This window comes from Saccopteryx bilineata, chromosome 3 (genome assembly GCF_036850765.1).
Source record: "Saccopteryx bilineata isolate mSacBil1 chromosome 3, mSacBil1_pri_phased_curated, whole genome shotgun sequence".
Taxonomy (NCBI): domain Eukaryota; kingdom Metazoa; phylum Chordata; class Mammalia; order Chiroptera; family Emballonuridae; genus Saccopteryx; species Saccopteryx bilineata.
In genome coordinates this window covers 279,325,569-279,328,545 of record NC_089492.1, presented here as the reverse complement: position 1 = coordinate 279,328,545, position 2,977 = coordinate 279,325,569, and positions in this window count along the sequence as shown.

Below are 2,977 nucleotides of genomic sequence, written 5' to 3'. Positions count from 1 at the left end.
CTCAGTGCCTGGAGGCTGCTCAGTCCAGCGACCAAGTCCTGGGAGACAGTCTGGACTCTCCTTCCACCCACTCAGCATCTGGGCCTGGGCCATCTCCATGCAGCTGTCTTTGTCCTCATATCTAGATGTGATTCTGCTCCCCAGTGAGCTCAGTAATGCCTGGCCCATCCCAGGAGCCAACGGCCCATTCACTCACTGACCCAGAAACCCAGTCACCTCACTCCCCGCCACGCCCAAGCCCGCTAGCCCCTCTGGGGCCGGCAGCCACACCCCCGTGGCCACGTGCTGACTCCCCACATCCGCTTATCCCCATGCCTTTCAGTTTTGCAGACAACTCAGGAGTGGGAATGGGGGACAGCGATGCACCTGCCACAGCTGACACCCACACAGTCATCTTAAGCTGTGACAGCCTCTCCCCTCTGGGGCACTGAGCCCACAGCATGCCCTTGATAGAGAGTGTTCCTACCGCTCCGCCTCCCTGACTGTGTGATAGCTTCAACCAGACATCAAGAAACACAGCTGATCAAAATTTACAGAGAGCTGTTCTAAAAACCCATCTTCATTCCACGTCTGCGCCCTTTGAAGCAGAGTGCTTGCTCCAACACAGTGCCAAGTGGCACAGGAAACGAGTATCACTGAGTCCCTGTGATGGCCACGCACTTCCTCCCTATGTTAATTAGCACCAGCCATGGTTTTGCCCACGAGGACACCGGGGCTAACGGAGGTAGAGCTGCCCAAGTTCTCACCGGGGGAGAGTGGTGGGCTGCTCGGACCCCCGCCGCTCCCAGCCTCCTGTGAGTGACCTCCTGCGAGCCTCCTCCTTGACCGGCCCTGCCCTCCTCATCTCTCTCACTCCCTCTGGGCTACTTGCAGTTCCTTCACATTCCACTCTCTCGTGACTTTCTGTCATTTAGCACATGCAACAGTGATTTTTAAAAAGGAGACAAAGATCCTCGCCCTCGTAAGCCTGTGTTCCAGTGGGCAGACAGTGAACAATGGCCATCGGTGACGATAGGGCACTGCGTGGCAGAGAAGACAGGAAGGGCAGGACAAAGGAGATGGGAAGGGACGTTGACAGGGTGGTACCAAGTAGGATCGTCAGCATCAGCCTTATTCAGAAGGTTCCAGCAAAGACTTCAAGGAGGAGGAGGAGGAGGGGGTGAGCTGCGTGGGAAGCGTCTTCTGAGCAGAGGACAGAGTTTTCAGGAAGGAGCGTGCCTGGTGCCTTCAAAGAGCAGCATGGAGGCCAGGAGGTACGGGGGTGTGGTCAAAGGGGGTGGACATGGTCATGGGGGCCCTTCAGGGCATTCGAAGGACACTGACTCTTACTCAGAGGGGGATGGGGAGCCCTGGGAGGGGGTGAGTAGAGGAGGAACATGGTCAGATGCCAGACCCTGTGCTGAGCAGGGTGGAGGCAGAGAGGATGAGGAGGAGCAAGTGTAGTAACCCAGGTGAGAAAGAAGTTCTAGATCTTCCCCTTCTCACTTTATTTTTTTAATGTGTATGTTTTACTCAAGTACTGTATAAGGCAGGATCTAGATGTATTTTGAAGATAATACCAACAGATTGGATGTGGGATGTGGGAGATGAGATAAAAATTTTGACATGCAGGTGTTTGGCCTGGTGGGGGGCAAAGATGGAGGAGGATCCCTCAGCTAAGATGAGGAGAGACGGGGGACAGGTGTTGGTGAGTGTATGTGTTGAATTACATTTCCACCCCTGCCCCAGGAGGATCTGCACACCCCCTTAGCCATCCCAGCTCCTCCGCATCTTCCTGCTCCCAGATGAGATGTCAGACCCGCGGCATTGCTCTGGGGAGCCTTCCCTGACTCTCCCAGACGGTGGCCATTGCTCCCGAGCCGACCCCAACGCCCGCATTTCCCAGTGTGTTTTGCAATCAGTTGCTGGTCGACTTGTGTTGCCCCTGGTATGACAGCAACTTGGAATCTGATGCATTTCATCCCTCTGCCCTCAGCCCAGGGCCTCAGTGTGTATTTGCTGAGGGGTGACGGTCGCCTGTCCTGGAGAGCAGGCTCTCCCAGTGCAAGTCAATGACATCTCTCTGCCTTCCCACCTTGCTCCTCTTAGAATCAGGGTGGCGCCACTTGGTGGGCCTTAGATACCATCGCTGGCCCATTCTTCTAGTTTACAGATCAGGAGTGGAAGGTGGCCTGGATCTCACTAGAACCCCTGTGCTTCATGCTGAGCCCTGCCCTGGCCCCTCTCCCTCCTCTCTGGCAGATGACCAAACAACTCTAGTCCTGAGCTGGACTCTGCTGTGGTCAGGAACCCCCAAAGAGGGAAGTGCCTGGTTGGGCCCAGCCCCGTGGTTCCCTCCTGCCTTTCTGCAACAACTCCCCTTACGGACTTTTAAACCCTCTCTGATGCCCACAAACCTCAAGTTTCCCTTCTGCGGTTGCAGTTATTACAGCACATGTAGGCTGGGCTCGTGGGAAGAATAGGTCAATTTACCAGGTGAACGTGACCCTGTGAGCTGAGTCAGGAAGAGATGAGGAACCTTGGTCCCCAGCCCTCTGCAGAACACCTGGCTCTGACTTCTATTTCTGTCTTCCCACCAGTGACAGCGTCGCTCAATCAGATCTTAAGTCTCTGAACTTGAACTTCTAATAGCTGCTATGGTGCCTAATGTTCTTCTCCCCAGGATATTTAGACCTGATTTTGTTTGCTTATTTTAAGTCTCTGAATCCCTAATGCCCAGCACTGTGTGTGATACAGAGTGGGAGCTTAAGAAATGTTTATTGGTTGACTGAGTGACAACATCTGTTTGTGTGTTCCCCATTATTACTTGAGCATGGCCTTTCCCCTTCCAATCTAAGAGGTAAGGGGCAGAGGCCATGTCTATAATGTTTCTGTGGCCTCCAACTGAAGCACAGTGCTGGGAACCCAGAAGTCTCAATGAATGAAGACCAATTATACAGTAAGCTATGCTGCATAACAAATGACACCAAAACTGAGC